The sequence below is a fragment of the Dendrobates tinctorius genome, unplaced genomic scaffold, assembly GCF_039654945.1.
Source record: "Dendrobates tinctorius isolate UK_male_01 unplaced genomic scaffold, ASM3965494v1 ptg000091l, whole genome shotgun sequence".
NCBI classification, from domain to species: Eukaryota; Metazoa; Chordata; class Amphibia; order Anura; family Dendrobatidae; genus Dendrobates; species Dendrobates tinctorius.
This window is the reverse complement of record NW_027361759.1, coordinates 5,603,318-5,630,339: the sequence shown is the minus strand read 5'-3', so window position 1 is coordinate 5,630,339 and position 27,022 is coordinate 5,603,318. Positions and strand designations below refer to the sequence as shown.

The 27,022-nt window shown below is 51.1% G+C and overlaps 1 protein-coding gene across 4 annotated transcripts in view; it reads right to left on the bottom strand.

Moving 5' to 3' along the window:
* GEMIN8 (gem nuclear organelle associated protein 8) overlaps positions 1 to 21,628 on the bottom strand; it is a 40,822-nt gene extending 19,194 nt beyond the window's left edge. The window contains exon 1 of one of the 4 annotated variants that reach the window (XM_073586210.1): positions 21,608 to 21,628. The gene's annotated coding sequence lies outside the window, so the exon portion shown is untranslated. The other 3 variants (XM_073586205.1, XM_073586206.1, XM_073586208.1) reach the window with 3 other exon arrangements.
* Positions 21,629 to 27,022: the final 5,394 nt, after the last annotated feature.

Here is a 27,022-nt window from a genome sequence, read left to right as displayed (position 1 = left end):
CCACCACCGGAGTGAACCTCGGACCAGCGGAGACAACTTGCACCGATGACTGAGAGACAGCAGCCTCCGGTCCCATGCTGTCAAGAGCGCATGCTGAAGCGGACGGAGATGGAACTGGGCAAAAGGGATTGCTTCCATCGCCGCCACCATTCTGCCCAACACACTCATGCCGTACCGGATGGATCTGGTGCCCGGCTGTAGAAGGTTCCGTACCCCTTGCTTGATTTTTCGCGCCTTGTCCTGAGGGAGGATCACCAGCCCCCGGGAGGTGTCGAAAATCATGCCTAGGAACACGATTCTTTGGGCTGGAACCAAGGACGACTTGCTCCGATTGATCAACCAGCCCAGACGGGCCAGGGTATCCAGAGTGATACTGACATTGTCCTGGCACTCCTGAAATGACGGCCCCTTTACCAAAAGGTCGTCCAGGTAAGGTAACACCGTTATGCCCCGTGCATGCAGGATGGCCATAACCACCGCCATGATCTTTGTAAAGACTCTGGGGGCAGTGGCTAAACCGAAGGGCAGAGCCACAAATTGGAAATGTCGTCCTCCGATCGCAAATCGCAGGAACCTCTGGTGTGGGGGAAATATCGGAATATGCAGATATGCATCCTGCACATCGATCGAGGCCAGGAATTCCCCTGGATCCATGGCTGCAATGACCGAGCGGAGGGACTCCATCCGGAATCGCCTGACCCTGATGAATCTGTTCAGGATCTTTAGATCCAGTACTGGCCTCACAGTCCCGTCTTTTTTGGGGACCGAAAACAGATTGGAGTAAAACCCCTGCGACTCTTCGCCCTGCGGCACTGGGGCGATGACCCCTTTGCGCTGTAGCGTCATTATAGCCTGTAACAAACTTTCCGCCTGCGAATCTGTCTTGGAAAGTCGGGAACGGAAGAATCGCTGTGGCGGCCGTCCGACAAACTCTATCTTGTACCCGGACGATATTAGTTCTGCCACCCAAGTGTCGCGTGTCACTGCGACCCAAACGTGGCTGAACCCTAGTAGGCGTCCGCCCACTCTGTCGTCCGTAGGTACGGAGCGCCTCCAGTCATTTAGCTGGAGGTTTTTGGGACCTGGCCCCCCTCGCTCTGGGCAAACGGCCTCGGCCTCTACCCAGCGGATTGGCCCTGTAAGAGGTTTGCTTTTCCCTACTCTGGCCATCGTTTGCGGAGGAGTATGCCCTGGCCGAAGTCCCCCCCCAGGGGCTACGAAAGGGTCGAAAACGCCTCTGCGTTTGCCTGAATGCCGGGCAACTTCTCTGCTGCGGGAGGAAACTACTTCTCCCCCCTGTGGCTTCTGAGATAAGCCTATCAAGCTTCTCACCGAACAGCTGATTGCCCTGAAAAGGCAATGAGGTTAAGGATTTTTTAGAGATAGAATCCGCTTTCCACAGCCTCAGCCATAATGCACGCCTAATGGCGATCGCATTTGCTGCCGCCACAGCCGAACACTCGGCCGCGTCCAGTGAGGCGCTGACAAGATAATCACTCGCTCCTGATATCTGATTTGCCACCTCCAAGACCTCCGCGGGCAGATCCCTGTCTTGGAGGGCCTTATACAGAGCGTCCCCCCACGAAACCATGGCTTTAGCCACCCAAGTTGCCGCAAAGGAGGGGGCCAGAGCCGACCCTGCTGCCTCATATACCGAGCGGGCAAGCCCGTCCATGAGGCGATCAGTTGGGTCCTTTATAGAAGAAACACTGGGTATCGACAATAGCGATCTTGATGCTAAACGTGATACCGGTGGGTCCACTACTGGCGACTCTACCCAACCCTTATGGAGCTCAGGAGGAAACGGATACTTTGCTTGCAGCGCTTTTTGCATTGCAAAACGCTTATCCGGGTGTTGTCTATGTTTCTGGACTAGCTCCTCAAACTCCGGATGCGTGGCAAACCTTCTATGTGGTCGCCTGGATTTCTTGAAAGAGACCTTGTGACCTGAGGCTGTGGGCACATCGTCCTCGATCTCTAATGTCTGGTTGACTGCCTCAATGAGACTGTCCACCGAGTCCTGGAACCCCAGGCTTTCTAGATTCCAGGCCTCCTCCTCCTCGCCTTCATCCTGATCGCTCCCTGAGCTCAGCGACGGGGAACGGGATGCCCTAATACCCGCCGCCGAAGCCCCGGAGGGCCCGGCCGACGGGGAACGAGCCCTTTTGATATGAGCTTGCCTGGTACTGGAGCGACCTCTAACGGTTGGAGGGTCCTGAGACGAGGACGAGCCATCTTCCGCTGGCAGACCACCATCCTTGTTCCTGCCCGGGCCTTGAAGGGATTCAATTGCCCTTGTAAGGGACAGCATAGAATGCGATAAGGACACCGCCCATTCCGGGGGGTCCTGACCCCTGGGTTCAGAAACAGTGGGGGGCTCCTGGGCGCGCTCCGACTCGCAGGCTTCACAAAATTTACCCGCCTGTGCCTTTGGCAGCCTGACCCCACAGGACACGCAAACCGCGTAAAGGAAAGAGTGAGCTTTCCCTTTGGCAGACATACTTGCACAAGCTGAAGGCAGGGTAGAAGGAGGAGGAGGGTAACCCCTTCCCTGACAACCAGTGCGGTTCTCCAAACGGAGTTACACTCACCCACCGGCAGCGTCCCACTCCTGTTTGAAGTACCCCGGGAAACTCCGGATGCGTGGACGCGAGGTGGTAGGGCGGAAGTCTCCGCTCCGGGACCTGTGCGCCCGCCGTTCTCCACCCCTTGACCTCCAGGCCTCCTGCTCCTATACAGAGCGTCTCCCCATGCGACGTCAGTGGGCGGGACTTCCGGCTACCACCGGAAGTCGGCGCGCGGCCTCGCGCGATACTCACGGGCCTCCTCCTGCAGCGGGGGCCGCGGCCGCCGGCGGGCTTCCGGCCGCACTCCGGTACACGCGGTGTGCGGCGTCCGGGTGCAACGCCACTCTGGGCAAACGGCCTCGACCTCTACCGTTACTCACCGGGGCAAACTTGCGGTGCGCTCCAGGAGAGAGGCGATGGGCGAGCGGGAGAGACGGATCCCCCTAATATTAAAGGTGAGCAGGGCCATCCGCCGTGGGCTCCATCCCCGGCAGGGGGGGGGGGGGACTTCTGGTACCGGTTTCTTCCCCCTGTACTCGCCACGTCCAGTAACTAGATCGGCTCACCTGCGCCTCCAATTCAGCCCCTGGACTCACTACCAAGGGGTGGAAGGGGCCTCCATACATTGTTGTTGTAGGAGAGGAACAACGTGGAGGCTGACCCCTGGGTTCTGCTCACACGTGCTCGCCTGATGAAGTTATGGGGAAACCGTATCCTCTTATCAGGATGCGTTGCCCCTCTTTTAAAAAATAGTTGTCTGGCAAAAAGTCCCAGATGTGTCCCTCGGTGCGGGAGAGGACACGTGGAGGGTTACTCACACGTGGTCGCCCGTTGATGATTTGGGGAGATCGGATCCTCTCTATAGGATCCGTCGCCCCTGTCTTATCTTCATAGAAAAAGGAGGGAAGAAAAAACAAAAAAAAAAGAAAAAATCTAGTCTGGAGCTCCAGACTGCGTGTGCCTCCATCAGACACTAAGCAAAAACTGAGTTACGCCCGGCCTAGGGGGGCGAGGGTGTATGCGGCGGAGGAGGAGCTAACTCTTTTTTTGTACACTTAGTGTCGGCCTCCAGACGGCAGAAGCACACACCCACAGTCTCTGTGTCCCCCAATGAGACGAAGGAGAAATCTGACCAATATACAGTTAGGTCCATATATATTTGGACAGAGACAACATTTTTCTAATTTTGGTTCTAGACATTACCACAATGAATTTTAAACAAAACAATTCAGATGCCGTTGAAGTTCAGACTTTCAGCTTTCATTTGAGGGTATCCACATTAAAATTGGATGAAGGGTTTAGGAGTTTCAGCTCCTTAACATGTGCCACCCTGTTTTTAAAGGGACCAAAAGTAATTGGACAGATGAAATAATTGTAAATAAAATGTTCATTTCTAGTACTTGGTTGAAAACCCTTTGTTGGCAATGACTGCTTGAAGTCTTGAACTCATGGACATCACCAGACATTGTGTTTCCTCCTTTTTGATACTCTGCCAGGCCTTCACTGCGGTGGTTTTCAGTTGCTGCTTGTTTGTGGGCCTTTCTGTCTGAAGTTTAGTCTTTAACAAGTGAAATGCATGCTCAATTGGGTTGAGATCAGGTGACTGACTTGGCCATTCAAGAATATTCCACTTATTTGCTTTAATAAACTCCTGGGTTGCTTTGGCTTTATGTTTTGGATCATTGTCCATCTGTAGTATGTAACGACGACCAATCAGTTCGGCTGCATTTGGCTGGATCTGAGCACACAATATGGCTCTGAATACCTCAGAATTCATTCGGCTGCTTCAGTCTTCGGTCACATCATCAATAAACACTAGTGACCCAGTGCCACTGGCAGCCATGCATGCCCAAGCCATCACACTGCCTCCGTTGTGTTTTACAGATCATGTGGCATGCTATGGATCATGAGCTGTACCACGCCTTCCCCATACTTTTCTCTTTCCATCATTCTAGTAGAGGTTGATCTTGGTTTCATCTGTCCAAAGAATGTTCTTCCAGAACTGTGCTGGCTTCTTTAGCGGTTTTTTTTTAGCAAAGTCCAGTCTAGCCTTTTTATTCTTGATGCTTATGAGTGGCTTGCACCGTGCAGTGAACCCTCTGTATTTACTTTCATGCAGTCTTCTCTTTATGGTAGATGTGGATATTGATATGCCTACCTCCTGGAGAGTGTTGTTCACTTGGTTGGCTGTTGTGAAGGGGTTTCTATTCACCATGGAGACTATTCTGCGATCATCCACCACTGTTGTCTTCTGTGGGCACCCAGGTCTTTTTGCATTGATGAGTTCACCAGTGCTTGCTTTCTTTCTCAGGATGTACCAAACTGTAGATTTTGCCACTCCTAATGTTGTAGCAATTTCTCGGATGGGTTTTTTCTGTTTTTGCAGCTTAAGGATGGCTTGTTTCACCTGCATGGAGAGCTCCTTTGACCCTGTGTTTCCTTCACAGCAAAACCTTCCAAATGCAAGCACCACACCTCAAATCAACTCCAGACCTTTTATCTGCTTAATTGAGTGACATAACAAAGGGATTGCCCACACCTGTCCATGAAATAGCCTTGGAGTCAATTGTCCAATTACTTTTGGTCCCTTTAAAAACAGGGTGGCACATGTTAAGGAGCTGAAACTCCTAAACCCTTCATCCAATTTTAATGTGGATACCCTCAAATGAAAGCTGAAAGTCTGAACTTCAACTGCATCTGAAATGTTTTGTTTAAAATTTATTGTGGTAATGTCTAGAACCAAAATTAGAAAAATGTTGTCTCTGTCCAAATATATATGGACCTAACTGTATATATGAATGAAAAGTGTGAAAGGCTTCTGTGACGTCATTGCATTTAATCTGAATTAGGCTGGTTTCACATTAGCGCATTTTCAGCGCGCGCACGGCCGGGGGTAGCTCCGCCCCCGATCCGGCTCTCTGCCCGGCGTGCCCGCCCCTTCCTTGTAGCGCCGCCTCCTAGCGGACAGCGGCGCCTGCGATCGGCGCACCCTATCTTTAGCATAGGGTGCGCCGATCGTGCGTAGGCCGTGCGCTAGTTGCGCTTTGACCTGCGCTGCGCACTTTTGACGGTGCGCCGTGCGCGCCAAAATCAAACTTTTCGGATTTTGGCGCGCACGGCGCACCGTCAAAAGTGCGCAGCGCAGGTCAAAGCGCAACTAGCGCACGGCCTGCGCACGATCGGCGCACCCTATGCTAAAGATAGGGTGCGCCGATCGCAGGCGCCGCTGTCCGCTAGGAGGCGGCGCTACAAGGAAGGGGCGGGCACGCCGGGCAGAGAGCCGGATCGGGGGCGGAGCTACCCCCGGCCGTGCGCGCGCTGAAAATGCGCTAATGTGAAACCAGCCTTATCCAGACATATTATTTCAGTAGGCCCAGGGACATGAGCTAGAGTTCATGTCAGAATGAATGTTGGCCCTTATTGTCATTGAATTAATGTTCACTGGCTGCATTTGTTGACTGGCTGCTGATTAGCTATTGTATCTGTCCTATTACTGCAGTCCTAGTATTGTTATACTATCTTTGGGAAACAAAGGCACAATGTTTGAATGTTTGTTAAAGGGAATCTGTCACCCCTTTTTTGAGATATCATATAATGATATCATTCAATTGTGTGTCACATAAGGATTCTCTTCGTACTTTTGCGTCCCCCTGACCCCGCACCTTTCATGCATAAATACCTTTTTTATATCGGTTCAGATGTATGTAAACTGCCGCTGTCCGGTCCGCTGGGCGGGGCTTATTCACCTGCTCCCCCCTCCCTGTCTTGCTCTATGCATTTCTTCTTGTGTAGAGCAAGACAGGGAGGGGGGGAGCAGGTGAATAAGCCCCGCCCAGCGGACCGGACAGCGGCAGTTTACATACATCTGAACCGATATAAAAAAGGTATTTATGCATGAAAGGTGCGGGGTCAGGGGGACGCAAAAGTACGAAGAGAATCCTTATGTGACACACAATTGAATGATATCATTATATGATATCTCAAAAAAAGGGGTGACAGATTCCCTTTAATATGTTGACCCATTGGTGCTCTGCAATATGAAGGACAATCTATGCATGTTGTTTGAATACTACAGCAGTGAAGGATGGTCTCCTTACACCTTCCCCCAAGCCTGTGGTGGAATGCCTAAATGAAAAGTTGTGACCTATCAAAAGGAGGATCTGCCTGTGTTCAGAGAGACTCTACATTTCAGAAGTCATGGCATCATGGCTCCAACTGAAGAAATACAAAGCTGCCTCATTGACCATCACTGAACCCTCAAAGTCGTCTAACGAATTCAGGTGGGGCAATCAAGTCACCTAGCCTCGTACATCAATGGACTATCATCTTCCTAAGCTTGTCGTTATCGCCTCACTGTGGGACCTGGAGGTACTTGACTCTGGAAACAGCTCTAATCCTCACGAGTCAGTACAAGGGTGAGACTCTGTATTTGGCACCATCTTGGGTATTTGCTGGCACTTTCTTATTTGCTATTGTGTGTTGGTGGTTCAATAAATTATTGCCACACTGTTTTACCCTCACCCTGTGTTGTCGGAGTAGTGTTCTGCCCAAGAGAAAAAGAGATATGAGCCCTGGTCCATGCAGTCTTTCTAAAGACAGCCGGGCCAGCGGACGAGAGCACCCTCTAATCCTGTATCTCTACAGCTTCAACCCAATAACATCTCTGATCTCCTGCATGATTTGAAAGTGCAACTGAGTTTAGTTGTGTCATCTTACAAACCCTTCTCTCATAGCACTGTGAGCTTTGCTATACTGCATCTTCCCCAGAGTACCTGTGTAGAAATTAATCTATTGAGCTCACAGCACCATATAATCACTGCGGTGAGATCAGAGCAGGGTGTCCTTACATCTCACACATGAGTAGCTTGTTGTGATAGCAATCTCTGTGCTCCACAAGTTTCCCTAAGCACAACTGACATAAGTGTGACTCATCTCCAGACAGGCAATGTGGGGAAAGGGGCAGTACAGTAGAGTTGACAGTGCTGTAAGTGGAGAGCTGGTAGAAGGGTTTGTAATGTGACACAGCTAAATTCAGCTGGTGAAAGGTCTGTTTTAAGACCTCCCATACATATTAGTCTAAAGTCGGTTGACCCCACTGATGTGTGTTTTCGACTGTCAGTCTAATGTATATGGGAGTCTCCAGACTCTCCCCTGATTGATGATGTTTAGGAAGATAAGGCATGTCCAATTATGGCAAAACCTTTTTTCTTAAATAGTGGTGTCTTAAAATGTATTACACACCAAAAAGAAAAATTAGACAACTAAGAATTAACCTTTATTAGTATATTTAAAAGATGAAAAAGTTTAAAAAAGGTGCAAAAAAGTGAGGGCCAAAGAAAGTATAATAACTTATCAAGGACTAATCTCTCCCTAGAGAAGCCCTGCAAAATCGCCTTACCTGCCAGCGGAGGTTGGCACCCTAGTTGTAGACGTGATGGCGCCCCCGCTCAATGTCAGTAGCCCTAAAGACGCTAGTGCACTCTCAATATACTACACACTGAAAAATACACAAAACACATACAGAGACAATTAGAGGTAATACCCCAAAATGACAGACCAATGCAAGGTCTGGTGAAAAGATAAATATCTCGTAGTTAATGCTTTATGTTTAGGGAGAGGTACAGCCAAGATGTGTAATCACAATAATAACCCCAAAGTGAAATAAGGAGGAGGGAGGACAAAGTACATAATCACATCAATAGTTCTTTGACCATTCCTGGCTGCAATTTAGCAAAAGAAATTGACATAAGCTGCTGCACAATACCCATGCAATCCTAAAGCATAAGTACTTCTGCTACCTACAGAACCACAGATAGATAGACCAGAGTATATAATCACATTAATTGTACTTAGGCTTTTCCCAGCTGCAATTTAGCAGAAAAGTGTGCCATACACTATAGCACAATACCCATACAGTCCCAGAATATCGGCACCTCTGCTCCCTACAGAACCACATGGGTATATAATAAACACAAGGAGTCAAAAAAAACAGTCATGATACTTATAGACAACCATTTCTTATTCCAGTAGCCTGCTGCCCTTTTGACAATAGGGCAACAGATAGATGGATGCATATCTAGATATCAGGCAGTCATGCCGAAAATCCCACACAATGGTGATCTTAGCCATTTACTCTCTCCAAGAACCAGCAAGCAAGTGGGTAGCTAAACATTTATCAGTAGCCATAAAAGGAAGGTTCCACATAATTGTGGTACTTATCCGCCATTAGATTCCCTCTCATTCCCGACGCATTTCCCCCCTTAAGAAGTGTAAGGTTCATCTAGGGTTGAGGGCTTCAACGTTCCGCCTGGCCAAAGTCAGTGCTGTGTGTGGCAAGCACAGCACTGTGCGATTTTGTGAGTTTCTCATTGTGTAGTATGTTGAGAGTGCATTAGGGTCTTGAGGGCTTCCGACGTTATGCGGAGCTGCCATCACATCTACAACTAGGGTGCCAACCTCCGCTGGCAGGTAGGGCGATTTTGTAGGGTTTCTCTAGGGAGACATTATACTTTCTTTGGCCCTCAATATTTTGCACTTTTTTTTTTAACATTCTTTGATCTTTTAAATATACTAATAAAGGTTAATTCTTAGAGGTCTAACATGTCCAATTATGGGCTGCTGATGCCCCCCCCCTTTTTTTCTCCATCTCCATATCATTCACAGTAAATAGAAATGTTCTATTGACTTCCAAAGAAATCAATGAACATCTTAAAAGCTAACCTGTCACCTCGTTTTTCAGCTATAAGATGCGGCCAATGCCTTTCGGGGCTTATCTACACCATTCTATAATGCTGTAGGTAAGCTCCCGGTACAACCAGAAAGATAAGAAAAATAAGTTTTATTATACTCACCCAGGGGCGGTCCGGTCCGATGGGTGATGCAGTTCCCAGGCCTCCCATCTTCATGCAATGTTGTCATCCTGCTTGTTTCCTGCCGTGGCTCCTGCACAGGTGTACTTCTCTGCAATGTTGAGGGCAGAGTAAAGTACTGCAGTGCGCAGGTGCCGGGAAAGGTCAGAGAGGCCCAGCGCCTGCGCATTGCAGTACTTTACTCTGCCCTCAACAGGCTGCAGAAGTGAGTATATACAGTTTATGTTTTATATGGGGTCCTAAACTGATTAAACTGGAGCTGCCCAGTAGTGGACAATCCCTTTAAATAATCACCTGTTAAATCTGCACGATTCAGTAAGGATCTGAGAATTTCATTCAGATCAAATGTGATGTGGTCATAAACCAGAGCAGAGAAGAGTTAAAGAAAAATAAAACAGATAAAAGAGTTACTAACGCCCCATCAAATCTAGCTCACTGACAGATTACCAGTTACCTCAATCTGTAGATTTCACTATATCAAGTTTCACAAAGAGTTCCAACTGAATTAAGTGTACCCCTACCAGCACTACTGAAGAGGAGCGCTTCCGTAAAATCTACCCAGGATGTGTGTACTATAATTAATGGAGGAAAAAGAAACCAGTGCAGCAGTGATCACACAGCCAGCAACATTTCATTGCAGTTTCAACTGATTTAGGTAGAATACCTTCCCATCCATCCAGCTACAGCGGGGTCCCCTAATGTGGGCCTCGGAGTTATCGAAGACAAAAGGATTAGAAAATGTAGCACCAATAGCTCCGGATTTCCACTAACAAAATCTTGGCTGAGACATTATTGCACAAGGTCAGTGGAGATCTGGTTTTAGCTAGAAAACAGTCCATCCAAATGCCTCCTTAAAAAGGCGCATTCAAACTATAATTCTGGTGAATCGAATAACTATGAGCGGGTTCCCAACAATCATGACTGCTGAGGGGAGTACACTGGACTTACAGATCTATGGGGGATGCTTTTTACTGGGTGTGGGCCACTTTCATCACGTCAGTTGCTCTCTAGCACCATCTGCTGGAACAAGGCAGTATTACCATGGCTTGCATTGTACTAGGAGACTGGGGACATCATGTGGCTCGGCTCTAGCAAAGCACGTAATCCTCCTACAAAGAAACAAACCTGCCAAATATAGGAACTTTCTCCCACATTTCAATTTGGATCAGTACTGAAAATGTTGGTGATTGAATATACTTGTTCTCTCACTTCTGATTCATACATACATAGCCACCTAGGACGTACGATGCATTTCACTGGCCTCAGAACACTCATTTCCCAAATATCGGTTGGACAAAAGAGGCCACCTTTCATGCAATAAACGAGTCCACGTTTGTCGGGTGAAACAAGGCCGGGGTCACACTGCGTTTAGGCAGTCCGTTAGACGACTGAGTTACACCACGGTATAACACAGTCCATTAACGCTGCCATTGAGCACCACTGTCGGGCGCATCACGACGTATGCCGTAAAGCGGCACGCGTTCGCGATGTGCCATCATTCAGTGACGGGGCCTCGGACGCGGGCTGCAGCGTCTGAGGCTCCGTTACCGCTAGCGCAGTTGAATCATCTGCGCTAGCGGGTATAGCATACCGCAATCGCGTTATGCTATACCGCTGACGCAGCCCATCAACGCTATGTGTTGAACGGGCTGCTTAACGTAATGTGAACCTGGTCTTAGCTTAAAAATCATCGTTCTCGGCAGCATATTGTCCTGTGTAAACAAAATGTGCTGCACAGAACAGTGCCATCTGATGTGCACCCTTCTGTGGCCATGAAAGTGGGGCCAGCCAGACTAAACAGACTGTTAAAGGGCCACTGATCGGCTCGCCCGTAACTGATCGGTTTGCATGCACCTGATCAGAGGTGGTTTGACGGCCGCAGACGACCCGTGTAAATGCACCCAGAGTTGTATTATAGAGAAGAAAAGCACGTATGCTGGGGCCGGTGAGGAGAAACGGAAATGTGCATGTACAATTCTACTAAAATAAGGGGGTCGTGGAAAGCAGAGATTTTGACATTTTTCAGAGCTGGGCAATAAAGATAGGATGATCACATTAATGAAGAGAAAACGAATCCACTACAAGACATCTCGGTGGCACCTAATATGGAGAACACCACTGAATCAGACTGGATTACACCTGGTCAATCTTTTAACCAATGAAAGTCCTTAGAAGCCCATTAGATAGTCCTTACAGACAAAACAACTGTCTATGGCGGTGTTTCTCAACTCCAGTCCTTCGGGATTTCCTTAGTATTGCATGGGTGATGGAATTAACATTTGAGAAGGTGATGAAATTGTCACCTGAGCAATACTAAGGATATCCTGAAAACATGACCTGTTGGTGGGTTTTGAGGACTGGAGTTGAGAAACTCTAGTGCATGGCCTCACCAGGATTTCACAAATCATATTTTTCAGTAGCAGCAGGGAACTGAGTAATAAAAGCTCTTGGATGTGGACACTTTAATTAATTAGGTTCAATCACATCACCCATCGCTAGAAAATGAATGAATTCACTTCCATCAGCTTCTTGACCTAGTCGTGATCAAGCTAGTATTCTCTACTCTAAGGCCATGTTCACAAGTTCAGGATTTTACATCAGTATATGTAAGCCAAAACCAAAAGTGGGTGAAATCTGCAGAAGTGGTGCCGTGTTTCTATTATACGTTCCTCTGACTGTTCCTCTCCAAATACTGAATGTGTGCATTTGACTAGGAACAATTTTATTGGAAGCCATCTTAGAGCTCTTTTACACGTCCTGATATTTCCGGTACTGGAATAACCAGTACCGCAGTTATCCATGTCCGTGTGTTACATACGTGTGGAATCCGTGTGCCACGTACCGGCGCTTGGGAAAAGAGGTACAGTTCAAGCTGTTCCCAGGCTGAAGACAGCTTGGATCATTGTTGCCTGGTCTCCCAGAGATCAGCATGACCAGGCGACAATGATGGAAGTTGTATTCAGGACACGCTGTGTACATCATGTGTACAATAATTAAAAAAAAAAAAAAATGGCGTGGGATCCCACATACTTTTCAAAACTAGTAGAGGAAAGCCCGCGGCTGGGGGTTAATGTTATTAAATGATATTAATATCCCAAAAGCTTCTCAGGCTACTACTAGAAACCTTGCAGCTGTTTGCTAAGCCTCTACTGGTAAGTTTACAGTGGACCTCGGAAAAAAATGACGCACGGTCCCCCTATAAATTCTAACCAGCAAAGGCTAAACAGACCACTGTTGGCTGATATTAACAGCCTGAGAAGGGGCCAGGGATATTGCACCCCCCTCCCAGGCTAACAATATCAGCCCTCAGCCACCCCAGAAATGGCGCATCCATAAGATGCGCCAACTCTGGCGCTTAGCCTCGCTCTTCCCACTTGCCCTGATTCGGTGTCAAGTGGGGTTATAGGGTGGGAGTTGATGTCAGGTGTTTTATGACCGCTGCAAACAAGCCCAGGGGCTAGTAATGGAGAGGTGTCTATAAGATGCCCCCCATTACTAACCCCATAGTCATAATGTAAAAAATACACAGCCAGAATAAAGTCCTTTAATTGAAAGACTCCATTATTTGAAATAAACACTCCCCACCCTCGTTTTCCATTACTGTAAAAATTAAAATAAAAAAACATATTCCTCACCTGCCCGACGACAATCCATTTGTCAAACGAAGAAGTCCAGCTTTGCTCCATCTGGATTACATGGCTGAGCAGTGCCATGATGTGACTGCTCAGCCATGAATCCAGGAAACACTGAGCTCAGCTTGGGGGCGCAGCTTCAGTGACAAGCGGTAATGTCATAGAGGTCACTGCCAGCTGTTGAATTTTCTCATGGTGCTAGAAATGATGCAATGAAGGTTAGCGCAGTATATCGGCCGGCTCCCACTTGACTGAGTGTGGAAACAGCTCGCAGTGACCAGCGGTAACCTCTATGACTGAAGCTACGTCCCAAGCTCAGCTCAGTGTGTCTTGGATTCATTGCCACTTGCTCAGTCATGTAATCCAGATGAAGCAAAGCTGGACTTTTTTGTGTGACAAGGGGATTGTCGTCAGACAGGTGAGGAATATGTTTTTTATTATTTCAATTTTTACAGTAATAAATGAGAAAAAGAGGGTGGGGGAGTGGTGATTTCAGTTAAAGGAGTCTGTGTCTTTCTTTCAATTAAAGGACTTTATTCTTGCTGTGTATTTTTTACAATAGGACTATGGGGTTAGCAATGGGGGCGTCGTATAGAAGCCTCTCCATTACTAACCCCTGGGCTTGACGTCAGAGGCCATAACACAGCCGACATTAACTCCAACCCTATTACCCCACTTAACACGACACCAGGGCATGTAGGAAGCGCAAGACTAAGCCTCAAATTTGGCGCATCTCATGGATGCGCCATTCTGGGGCGGCTGAGGTTTTTAGCCTGGGAGGGGGCTAATATGCCTGGCCCCTCAATTCAACTCAATGACATTAGCGTGAGCGCCAAACTCCGATGATCTTTCTGACGACACCGTGAGCGTGAGAACTTTCTCACATTCGCAGTGATGTCAAAGGAGTTCATTGGATATGTAATGGGGATGTCTGATAGACGCCTTTCCATTACTAACATCAGGGCTTGATGTGTTTCTGGACGATTCACAGCTGACATCAACCCCAACTACCATTACTCTGATTGCAACCGGGAAGAGACGAGGCGAAGCTCTGGGGCGGCTGATGGATGGTATTCTTAAGGGCCTGTCACACTAAGCGATATTGCTAGCAATATCGCTATAACGTCAGAGGTTTTTGTGACGTTATAGCGATATTGCTAGCGACATCGCTATGTCTGATACTTACCTCCGACCCGCTCCTGATCGCGCGAGAACGCGTCGAGAGAGAATGAGAGAGAGAATTTTTGTTTCGTCCTCCAGAAAGGATTTCAGGGTTAATTTTCTCCCTGACTTCCTTTCTCTGGGCATGCGCACTGGAAAATGCGGATCCAACAACAAAAAAAACGTTGCAAGGTCCGGCCAGGCATGCCGGCGGACGAAAAAAAATTTGGCGGATCCTCACAAAAACGGATTCAATGGACGGCCATCCGTCAAGATCCGCCAGTAATGCAACTCAATGGGGAAAAAAACGGATCCGCAAAAAAAAATGGCGGATCCGTTTTTTTCAAAACCTGACGGATTTTGACTGATGGTCAAAAAAGGAAGTGTGAAAGAGGCCTAAGGCGTTCCCCAGCAGCAGACAACCCTTTACTGGCAGTTTTCCAGTATCCTGGAGAAGCAGTAGTCGCTGCACCTTAGAGCACCCCATGTATGATGAGCAGGAATGTAAGGCCGGTTTTCAAACCACACATCTGCTTACCCTACAACACAGGAAGGTGGGCGAGGCGCGCGGCACGACACAGGCAGGTGCGCTCGGCACGCAGGACAACACAAATGCAGGTGCGCGCGGTACGCGGGGCAATACGGGCAGGTGCGCACGGGACAATACGGGCAGGTGGGTGCGGCACACGGGACAATACAGGCAGATGGGTGTGGTACACAGGACAATAATAATTATAATAATAATAATTTTTATTTATATAGCGCCAACATATTCCGCAGCACTTTACAATTAAGCGGGGACATGTACAGACAATAAATTTAATTCAAGTTATGACAATTCAAACAGTGACATTAGGAGTGAGGTCCCTGCTCGCAAGCTTACAATCTACAAGGAGATACAATACAGGCAGGTGGGTGGTACATGGGACAATACAGGCAGGTGGGTGTGGTACATGGGACAATACAGGCAGGTGGGTGTGGTACACGGGACAATACAGGCAGGTGGGTGGTACACGGGACAATACAGGCAGGTGGGTGGTACACGGGACAATACAGGCAGGTGGGTGGTACACGGGACAATACAGCCAGGTGCGCGCGGCACACGGGACAATACAGGCAGGTGGGTGTGGTACACAGGACAATACAGGCAGGTGGGTGGTACACGGGACAATACAGGCAGGTGCGCGCGGCACACGGGACAATACGGGCAGGTGGGTGGTACACGGGACAATACAGGCAGGTGGGTGGTACACGGAACAATACAGGCAGGTGGGTGGTACACGGAACAATACAGGCGGGTGGGTGGTACACGGGACAATACAGGCAGGTGCGCGCGGCACACGGGACAATACGTGCAGGTGGGTGCGGCACACGGGACAATACAGGCAGGTGGGTGTGGTACACGGGACAATACAGGCAGGTGGGTGGTACACGGGACAATACAGGCAGGTGGGTGGTACATGGGACAATACAGGCAGGTGGGTGGTACACGGGACAATACAGGCAGGTGGGTGGTACATGGGACAATACAGGCAGGTGGGTGGTACATGGGACAATACAGGCAGGTGTGCGCGGCACACGGGACAATACGGGCAGGTGGGGGTGGTATACGGGCAGGTGGGTGTGGCACACGGGACAATACGGGCAGGTGGGTGTGGCACACGGGACAATACGGGCAGGTGGGTGCGGCACACGGGACAATACGGGCAGGTGGGTGTGGTACACGGGACAATACAGGCAGGTGGGTGGTACACGGGACAATACAGGCAGGTGGGTGGTACACGGGACAATACAGCCAGGTGCGCGCGGCACACGGGACAATACAGGCAGGTGCGCGCGGCACACGGGACAATACAGGCAGGTGGGTGTGGTACACAGGACAATACAGGCAGGTGGGTGGTACACGGGACAATACAGGCAGGTGCGCGCGGCACACGGGACAATACGGGCAGGTGGGTGGTACACGGGACAATACAGGCAGGTGGGTGGTACACGGAACAATACAGGCGGGTGGGTGGTACACGGGACAATACAGGCAGGTGCGCGCGGCACAGGGGACAATACGTGCAGGTGGGTGCGGCACACGGGACAATACGTGCAGGTGGGTGTGGTACACGGGACAATACAGGCAGGTGGGTGGTACACGGGACAATACAGGCAGGTGGGTGGTACACGGGACAATACAGGCAGGTGGGTGGTACACGGGACAATACAGGCAGGTGGGTGGTACACGGGACAATACAGGCAGGTGGGTGGTACATGGGACAATACAGGCAGGTGTGCGCGGCACACGGGACAATACGGGCAGGTGGGGGTGGTATACGGGCAGGTGGGTGTGGCACACGGGACAATACGGGCAGGTGGGTGTGGCACACGGGACAATACGGGCAGGTGGGTGCGGCACACGGGACAATACGGGCAGGTGGGTGCGGCACACGGGACAATACGGGCAGGTGGGTATGGCACACGGGACAATACGGGCAGGTGGGTATGGCACACGGGACAATACGGGCAGGTGGGTATGGCACACGGGACAATACGGGCAGGTGGGTGGTACACAGGACAATACAGGCAGGTGGGTGGTACACGGGACAATACAGCCAGGTGGGTGGTACATGGGACAATACGGGCAGGTGGGTATGGCACACGGCACAATACAGGCAGGTGGGTGGTACACAGGACAATACAGGCAGGTGGGTGGTACACGGGACAATACAGCCAGGTGCGCGCGGCACACGGGACAATACAGGCAGGTGGGTGCGGTACACGGGACAATACAGGCAGGTGAGTGCGGTACACGGGACAATACAGGCAGGTGGGTGTGGTACACGGGACAATACAGGCAGGTGGGTGGTACATGGGACAATACAGGCAGGTGTGCGCGGCACACGGGACAATACGGGCAGGTGGGGGTGGTATACGGGCAGGTGGGTGTGGCACACGGGACAATACGGGCAGGTGGGTGGGGCACACGGGACAATACGGGCAGGTGGGTGCGGCACACGGGACAATACGGGCAGGTGGGTGCGGCACACGGGACAATACGGGCAGGTGGGTGCGGCACACGGGACAATACAGGCAGGTGGGTATGGCACACGGGACAATACAGGCAGGTGGGTGGTACACGGGACAATACAGCCAGGTGCACGGGACAATACAGGCAGGTGGGTGGTACATGGGACAATACGGGCAGGTGGGTATGGCACACGGGACAATACAGGCAGGTGGGTGGTACACAGGACAATACAGGCAGGTGGGTGGTACACAGGACAATACAGCCAGGTGCGCGCGGCACACGGGACAATACGGGCAGGTGGGTGCGGCACACGGGACAATACGGGCAGGTGGGTGCGGCACACGGGACAATACAGGCAGGTGGGTGCGGTACACGGGACAATACAGGCAGGTGGGTGCGGTATACAGGCAGGTGGGTGCGGTACACGGGACAATACAGGCAGGTGGGTGCGGTACACGGGACAATACAGGCAGGTGGGTGTGGTACACGGGACAATACAGGCAGGTGGGTGTGGTACACGGGACAATACAGGCAGGTGGGTGTGGTACACGGGACAATACAGGCAGGTGGGTGTGGTACACGGGACAATACAGGCAGGTGGGTGGTACACGGGACAATACAGGCAGGTGGGTGGTACACGGAACAATACAGGCAGGTGGGTGGTACACGGGACAATACAGGCAGGTGGGTGGTACACGGGACAATACAGGCAGGTGGGTATGGCACACGGGACAATACAGGCAGGTGGGTGGTACACAGGACAATACAGGCAGGTGGGTGTGGTACACGGGACAATACAGGCAGGTGGGTGGTACACGGGACAATACAGGCAGGTGGGTGGTACACGGGACAATACAGCCAGGTGCGCGCGGAACACGGGACAATACAGGCAGGTGGGTGCGGCACATGGGACAATACAGGCAGGTGGGTGTGGTACACGGGACAATACAGGCAGGTGGGTGGTACACGGGACAATACAGGCAGGTGGGTGGTACACGGGACAATACAGGCAGGTGGGTGGTACATGGGACAATACAGGCAGGTGCGCGCGGCACACGGGACAATACAGGCAGGTGTGCGCGGCACACGGGACAATAAGGGCAGGTGGGGGTGGTATACGGGCAGGTGGGTGCGGCACACGGGACAATACGGTCAGGTGGGGGTGGTATACGGGCAGGTGGGTGCGGCACACGGGACAATACGGGCAGGTGGGTGCGGCACACGGGACAATACGGGCAGGTGGGTGCGGCACAAGGGACAATACGGGCAGGTGGGTGCGGCACACGGGACAATACTGGCAGGTGGGTATGGCACACGGGACAATACAGGCAGGTGGGTGGTACACGGGACAATACAGCCAGGTGCACGGGACAATACAGGCAGGTGGGTGGTACATGGGACAATACGGGCAGGTGGGTATGGCACACGGGACAATACAGGCAGGTGGGTGGTACACAGGACAATACAGGCAGGTGGGTGGTACACAGGACAATACAGCCAGGTGCGCGCGGCACACGGGACAATACGGGCAGGTGGGTGCGGCACACGGGACAATACAGGCAGGTGGGTGCGGCACACGGGACAATACAGGCAGGTGGGTGCGGCACACGGGACAATACAGGCAGGTGGGTGCGGCACACGGGACAATACAGGCAGGTGGGTGCGGCACACGGGACAATACAGGCAGGTGGGTGCGGCACACGGGACAATACAGGCAGGTGGGTGCGGCACACGGGACAATACAGGCAGGTGGGTGCGGTACACGGGACAATACAGGCAGGTGGGTGCGGTACACGGGACAATACAGGCAGGTGGGTGCGGTACACGGGACAATACAGGCAGGTGGGTGCGGTACACGGGACAATACAGGCAGGTGGGTGTGGTACACGGGACAATACAGGCAGGTGGGTGGTACACGGGACAATACAGGCAGGTGGGTGGTACACGGGACAATACAGGCAGGTGGGTGGTACACGGGACAATACAGGCAGGTGGGTATGGCACACGGGACAATACAGGCAGGTGGGTGGTACACAGGACAATACAGGCAGGTGGGTGTGGTACACGGGACAATACAGGCAGGTGGGTGGTACACGGGACAATACAGGCAGGTGGGTGGTACACGGGACAATACAGGCAGGTGCGCGCGGAACACGGGACAATACGGGCAGGTGGGTGCGGCACACGGGACAATACAGGCAGGTGGGTGTGGTACACGGGACAATACAGGCAGGTGGGTGGTACATGGGACAATACAGGCAGGTGGGTGGTACACGGGACAATACAGGCAGGTGGGTGGTACATGGGACAATACAGGCAGGTGCGCGCGGCACACGGGACAATACGGGCAGGTGGGGGTGGTATACGGGCAGGTGGGTGCGGCACACGGGACAATACGGGCAGGTGGGGGTGGTATACGGGCAGGTGGGTGCGGCACAAGGGACAATACGGGCAGGTGGGTGCGGCACACGGGACAATACGGGCAGGTGGGTGCGGCACACGGGACAATACGGGCAGGTGGGTGCGGCACACGGGACAATACGGGCAGGTGGGTGCGGCACACGGGACAATACGGGCAGGTGTGTGCCGTACACGGGACAATACGGGCAGGTGGGGGTGGTATACGGGCAGGTGGGTGCGGCACACGGGACAATACGGGCAGGTGGGTGCGGCACACGGGACAATACGGGCAGGTGGGTGCGGCACACGGGACAATACGGGCAGGTGGGTGCGGCACACGGGACAATACGGGCAGGTGTGTGCCGCACACGGGACAATACGGGCAGGTGGGGGTGGTATACGGGCAGGTGGGTGCGGCACACGGGACAATATGGGCAGGTGGGTGCGGCACACGGGACAATACGGGCAGGTGGGTGCGGCACACGGGACAATACGGGCAGGTGGGTGCGGCACACGGGACAATACGGGCAGGTGGGTGTGGCACACGGGACAATACGGGCAGGTGTGTGCCGCACACGGGACAATACGGGCAGGTGGGGGTGGTATACGGGCAGGTGGGTGTGGCACACGGGACAATACAGGCAGGTGGGGGTGGTATACGGGCAGGTGGGTGTGGCACACGGGACAATACGGGCAGGTGGGGGTGGTATACGGGCAGGTGGGTGCGGCACACGGGACAATACGGGCAGGTGGGGGTGGTATACGGGCAGGTGGGTGTGGCACACGGGACAATACGGGCAGGTGGGGGTGGTATACGGGCAGGTGGGTGCGGCACACGGGACAATACGGGCAGGTGGGGGTGGTATACGGGCAGGTGGGTGTGGCACACGGGACAATACGGGCAGGTGGGGGTGGTATACGGGCAGGTGGGTGCGGCACACGGGACAATACGGGCAGGTGGGGGTGGTATACGGGCAGGTGGGTGCGGCACACGGGACAATACGGGCAGGTGGGGGTGGTATACGGGCAGGTGGGTGTGGCACACGGGACAATACGGGCAGGTGGGGGTGGTATACGGGCAGGTGGGTGTGGCACACGGGACAATACGGGCAGGTGGGGGTGGTATACGGGCAGGTGGGTGCGGCACACGGGACAATACGGGCAGGTGGGGGTGGTATACGGGCAGGTGGGTGCGGCACACGGGACAATACGGGCAGGTGGGGGTGGTATACGGGCAGGTGGGTGCCGCACACGGGACAATACGGGCAGGTGGGTGCGGCACACGGGACAATACGGGCAGGTGTGCGCAGTATACTAGATTTCCTGCACGGCAATTACATCTCTTCAATAACCCTGGGCCACGTTCACACATTGCAGGCAATTTCCACTGCGGCATTGTTCGTGTGTCCACAGGTTACTGATGAGTTCACCCCGCTCTATTACAAGGCTGTGACTTCGGTGAAGCCCGCATGAGAAAGCGGCAGGTGTGACTCCCTCCATTATTTCCTGCAGTGTGTGAGTGGGATGTGGAAATTCCCCTCTACCTGTATAGTACTATAGATTGCTGCAGACTCGTGTGGAATCCACAGCAAGTCCTGCACGTTTCACCTTTGGGGTAAAATCTGCAGGAAATCCGCAGCAAAAACGGAATTGTGAACACGCACATAGACCGCACCTGGTCACGGAGGCGTCACACACTGCAGCCGCCCTAGCGTGTGCGCGGAGGAGCACAACGCAATGCCCCGCGGTACACCGATAATAAGCGCCGCACCTCGGCAGCGGAGCGCATACATACCATGCTGGAGCCGACTACTTCCGGGAGCTGAGGACCTTTCATGATGTCACGATCATGTGATCAGTTACGTGTCGTAATGCTGCAGGAGGAGGACCTGATCATCAGGCAGTGGCACACAGTGTCAGGGTGTGGTGAGGGAGCAGCAGACAGTGACACCGTGGACTCACCATATGACACGGGGTGGTCGTGTCACTATTCCTGATCTGGAGGACCCCACCTCTGTTCTCCACTGTGGGGGTGACGAGCTTTCCTACAGCGCCCAGATGAGGGAACATGAACGGGGCCTCTGACGCCCATTGTTAGCCGTCTCTCTTTATGTCTGCACTATAGACTGTGAGGTGTGTTCTATTCATGGGTACAAAATAGAGTTATTAGGAAAATGGTTTTTATAATGTGTTTTTTGACTTGTGTCATGGATCAAAACCGCTGATACAAGTGAGACTCCCAGACAGCAATGGTGTCAGTGTTGTGTCATCATTTATTTCTGCTGGAAGGTATAAGCCAAACGTCACAGTTATTTAAAAAAAATAAAAAATCGCTCTACTGACAAAGTCTTTGGAGCAAATCCATAGGACTGACGGGGTCCGAATCCCTCCTCTCATGTATGTGGAAAGAGAAGCAGATTGTCATGTGTTTGTATCCGCAGGGCCCCGGGCTAAAGAGTCGCCGTGGCCGCTATCACACACACCACCAGTCAGGATGTACAGACACAGCAGAGAAATATAGACAGTACAATGGCAAAGATTTCACTTCTTACAGTACATGAGTGATAACTATTGTACATTCTACAATAGGTCAGAAACCGGCGAATCCTCGCAGCGCACAGTGCCTGCCCTGGGGAGAGTCCAAAGACTGGACAGTATCATCCTCCATACAGTAGAATGGGCCTGATAGAATTCTTCATACAGTATAATGGACCCCATGTAATGCTCCATACAGAATAATGGGCCTCATCAAATGCTCCATAAAGATTACTGGACCCCAAATAATGCTCCACACAGAATGGGACCCACATAATGTTCCATACAGAATAATGGGCACCATATAATGCTCCATAGAGAATGGGACCCGTTTAATGCTCCATACAGAATAAGGGAACCCATACAATGCTGCATACAGAATAATAGGCCCCATTTAATGCCCCATACAGAATAATGGGCCCCATATAATGCTACATACAGTATAATTGGCCCCATTTAATGATCCATGCATTATATTGGATCCCATATAATGCTCCATACATACTAATTGGCTCCTTATATTGCTACATACAGAATAATTGGCCTCATATATTGCTCCATAAAGAATAATGGACCCAATGTAATGCTCTATACAGAATATTGAGCTCCTTAATCCTGCAATTAGAATAATGGGCCCTTTTTAATGCTCCATACAAAATAATGAACCCCATATAATGCTGCATATACCATAATGGGCCCCATGTAATTCTGCATACCAAATAACGGGCCCCATGTAATGCTCCATACAGAAAAATGGACCCCATAAATTGCTTCATACAGAATAATGAACCCCATATAATGCTGCATACACAGGAAGGGGCCCCTTATAATGCTCCATACAGATTAATGGACTCCATATAATGCTCAATACAAAATAATGGCCCCATATATTGTTCCATACAGAATAATGGACCCCATAAATTGCTCCATACAGAATATCCGGGCTGTGGAGTCGGTAAGCCAAACCTGCGACTCCAACTCAGACTCCTCAATTTCTCTTACACCGACTCCACAACTCCAACTCCCACACATATTGCTTATAGTTAAGTGAAAAATGTATTGTAGTACAATTTGAACATCAGACATTTAATCATTTTTATGATGCAATAATCAAGATATTTAGATTGAACATAATATATATTTATTGGAATACTGTCAGGATCCTGTCAGCGCTGGCGAACTGCCACGGCTGCGCAGGGTGACTCACCCACACTACGGGAGGGCCCGGGGTCCGATACTGCAGGGAAAGTTCAGGCAGACAAGACCTGCGATGCTGAAGGTAGTAAAAAGTACAAGGACCTATGATCATGTGACTGCAGGGGGCGGGTCTTAGCGTCCTACTGCTGGAGATGATAGTAATATGCTTACTACAGGGATACTGTAGTAGAGGAGAGGGGAACTCAGGTCAGACAAGCAGAGGTCATACATGGAGAGGGCGGCGCGGTACCAGAGGGACGAGCGGAGAGTAGTCAGAACGTAATCAATGAGTCATACACGGAGATAGCTGCACAGTACAAGATGGACAATCAGAGAATAGTCAGGTCACAGGCAATGAGAGGGTAGAGCAGTACAAGAGGGACAGGCAGAACTCGTAACAGGGACGGAACCGGATCAAAACTAAACAAGCAACAAGTTATCAAGCACAAGGCACACGTACGCACGAGGTCAACTAACTCAGCCGAGGGCAGGAGTATAACTAACTGACACCGGACCTAGGTCGAGTGGCCACTAAATAGCTGCCCTCTGCCAGAGAGAGGCAGAAACAATTAACCCCTGTCTGACCAGGACGGGCCAAAGACAAAACCCCGTCCTGAATCATGACAAATACAACTTTAGAATACAAAAAACTGTAATAAATTGTAAATATGTAATACACTATGTAATATCTATTACATCTAATATATAAAGCTCAAGTGTGTGTATGTATGTATGTGTGTATGCCGGGATAGGCATCCGCACCGTCGCAGCTACAGCCATAAAATGTGGCACAGTCACACGTCTGGACCCCGAGAGTGTCCTAAGCTATGTTGTCAGGCGAAATTTTAACCCCGCGCGTTCCAATTCACCAAACAATTTTGCCCCTATCTACATACTGGGGAAAAAGTGTGTGCGTATCAAGCGCCGCCCCTCATTATGATGTCACAATGGTTGCCATGGCGACACTGATGTCATCATAGGTTGCAAGCCCCGCCGCTCATTATGATGTCATAATGGTTGACTATGGGATGGAGGATGTGTGATGGGTATATGGGCACTGGACTATGGGATGGATGATATGTATGACGGGTGTATGGGCACAGGACTATGGGATGGCGGATATGTATGATGGGTATATGGGCACTGGACTATGGGATGGAGGATATGTATGATGGGTATATGGGCATTGGACTATGAAGGATGTGTGATGGGTATATGGGCACTTGACTATGGGATGGCGAATATGTATGATGGGTATATGGGCATGGGACTATGGGATGGAGAATATATATGACGGGTATATGGCCATGGGACTATGGGATGGAGGATGTGTGATGGGTATATAGGCACTCGACTATGGGATGGAGGATATGTATGTTGGGTATATGGGCACGGGCCTATGGGATCGTGGATATGTAAGATGCGTATATGGGCACGGGACTATGGGATGGAGGATAATTATAATTTGCTATAACTAACCAAAGTTAGTTACCATGCCCGGGCAGCGCCGGGCTCTTCAGCTAGTATATATACACTCACTGGCCACTTTATTAGGTACACCTGTCCAACTGTGTGTTAAGACTTAATTTCTAATCAGCCAATCACATGGCGGCAACTCAGTGCATTTAGGCATGTAGACATGGTCAAGACAATCTCCTGCAGTTCAAACCGAGCATCAGTATGGGGAAGAAAGGTGATTTGAGTGCCTTTGAACGTGGCATGATTGTTGGTGCCAGAAGGGCTGGTCTGAGTATTTCAGAAACTGCTGATCTACTGGGATTTTCACGCACAACCATCTCTAGGGTTTACAGAGAATGGTCCGAAACAGAAAAAAAATCCAGTGAGCGGCAGTTCTGTGGCCGGAAATGCCTTGTTGATGCCAGAGGTCAGAGGAGAATGGGCAGACTGGTTCGAGCTGATAGAAAGGCAACAGTGACTCAAATTGCCACCCGTTACAACCAAGGTAGGCAGAAGAGCATCTCTGAACGCACAGTGCGTCGAACTTTGAGGCAGATGGGCTACAGCAGCAGAAGACCACACTGGGTACCACTCCTCTCAGCTAAGAACAGGAAACTGAGGCTACAATTTGCACAAGCTCATCGAAATTGGACAGTAGAAGATTGGAAAAACGTTGCCTGGTCTGATGAGTCTCGATTTCTGCTGCGACATTCGGATGGTAGGGTCAGAATTTGGCGTAAACAACATGAAAGCATGGATCCATCCTGCCTTGTATCAACGGTTCAGGCTGGTGGTGGTGGTGTCATGGTGTGGGGAATTTTTTCTTGGCACTCTTTGGGCCCCTTGGTACCAATTGAGCATCGTTGCAACGCCACAGCCTACCTGAGTATTGTTGCTGACCATGTCCATCCCTTTATGACCACAATGTACCCAACATCTGATGGCTACTTTCAGCAGGATAATGCGCCATGTCATAAAGCTCGAATCATCTCAGATTGGTTTCTTGAACATGACAATGAGTTCACTGTACTCAAATGGCCTCCTCAGTCACCAGATCTCAATCCAATAGAGCATCTTTGGGATGTGGTGGAACGGGAGATTCGCATCAGGGATGTGCAGCCGACAAATCTGCGCCAACTGTGTGATGCCATCATGTCAATATGGTCCAAAATCTCTGAGGAATGCTTCCAGCACCTTGTTGAATCTCTGCCACGAAGAATTGAGGCAGTTCTGAAGGCAAAAGGGGGTCCAACCCGTTACTAGCATGGTGTACCTAATAAAGTGGCCAGTGAGTGTATATATTGTATACAGTGTGTATATATATATATATATCTATAATAATAAATGCCCTAAGCAGCTTCCGGTTGTAACAACTTCCGTCCAGTTGTAACCGGTGACGTCACCGCTCACCTCTTTCCATGTTAACCCTCAACACACCACTTCTCCTCAACACACACACTCCTCTCACCTTTCACTCCACATACGACCCTTTCTCTCACTCCGTCTCTCATACTCACGCCGTCATCGCCGCTGATCCACGATCCCCGACATTTTCTTCCGCTGGCGCCATCCTGGATCCAGACGTCCTCCACGCCGGCGACATGTTCTTGCGGCGACACAATTTTGGATCGGCGAAATCCCGCGATAGTCAAGATGGTGTCGCCGCAAGAACATGTCGCCGGCGTGGAGGACGTCGGGATCCAAAATGGCGTTGGCGAAATCTCGCGAGATTTCGCCAACGCCATTTTGGATCCCGACGGCATCCACGCTGGCGACATGTTCCTGCGGCGACGCTATTTTGGATCGGCAAAATCCCGCGATACCCAAGATGGCGTTGCCGCAAGATCATGTCGCCGGCGAGGACGACGTCGGGATCCAAAATGGCGTCGGCGAAAACTCGTGAGATTTCGCCGACGCCATTTTGGATCCCGACGTCGTCCACGCCGGCGACATGTTCTTCCGGCGACGCCATCTTGATTATCGCGGGATTTAACGATACTCAAGATGGCGTCGCCGCAAGAACATGTCGCCGGCGTAGACAACGTCTGGATCCAGGATGGCGCCGGCGGAAGAAGATGTCGGGGATCGTGGAGCAGCGGCGATGACGGCGTGAGTATGAGAGACGGAGTGAGAGAAGGGGTCGTATGTGGAGTGAAAGAGTGAGTGGACGTGAGTGGAGATGGTGAA